The sequence below is a fragment of the Mastomys coucha genome, unplaced genomic scaffold (assembly GCF_008632895.1).
Source record: "Mastomys coucha isolate ucsf_1 unplaced genomic scaffold, UCSF_Mcou_1 pScaffold12, whole genome shotgun sequence".
NCBI classification, from domain to species: Eukaryota; Metazoa; Chordata; class Mammalia; order Rodentia; family Muridae; genus Mastomys; species Mastomys coucha.
The window spans coordinates 84,866,876-84,867,649 of record NW_022196894.1 but is presented as its reverse complement, the minus strand read 5'-3'; positions in this window follow the sequence as shown (position 1 = coordinate 84,867,649).

The window sequence follows — 774 nt, the reverse complement described above, 5'->3', positions numbered from 1 at the left end:
AAAAAAAAAAAAAAAAAACAGCAGACATCAACTTCTGGTTTACACACACACACACACACACACATACACACACACACACAAACGCATGCCCACAGGCACATATTCTCAATAGACAAAGTAAAAAAGAAGAAAGTGCACCTAATTTTTATACTTTAAAAGAAAAAGTTATTCCAGCCTAGTCTCATAGTTATACAAATATCAGCTGACTCTTGGAGTTAAGATTGGTAGTTGTCTTGGTTGTTTATTATTTTTATTTTGTGGGTATGAATGTTTTGCTACAGGTAGGTCTGTGTACCATGTACATGCCTGGTGCCTGCAGATGCTAAAAGAGGGAGTCTGATTCCCCTGAAAAGGGTGTGATCCACTATGTGGGTGCTGAAAATTGAACCCAGATCCTATCTATGCAAGAGCAACAAGTGCTTTTAAGCACACATCCACCTTTCCAACCCCTAAGATAATTTTTAAAAATCATACTCAGGACTATTGTTCAGAAAGTCACTGCATAAACTAGGCAAGAGCCAGCCCGAGGCACAGGAAACAGAATGTTCCAATGCAAGTGACCCTTCGGATGAGAAGAATGATTCCACGTGTCAAGAGGAAAGAGCAGCTTCTCTCCAGGCACTGCAGAAGGTCTGACAGCCACAGGGATGACATCACTGGGCAGAGGACATTGTTAGACTGACTGCCATCACCTTACAAACCTCTGCCCTCTACGTGCAGATACACACACACACACTCACACACACACACACACATACACACACCCCTGCACAT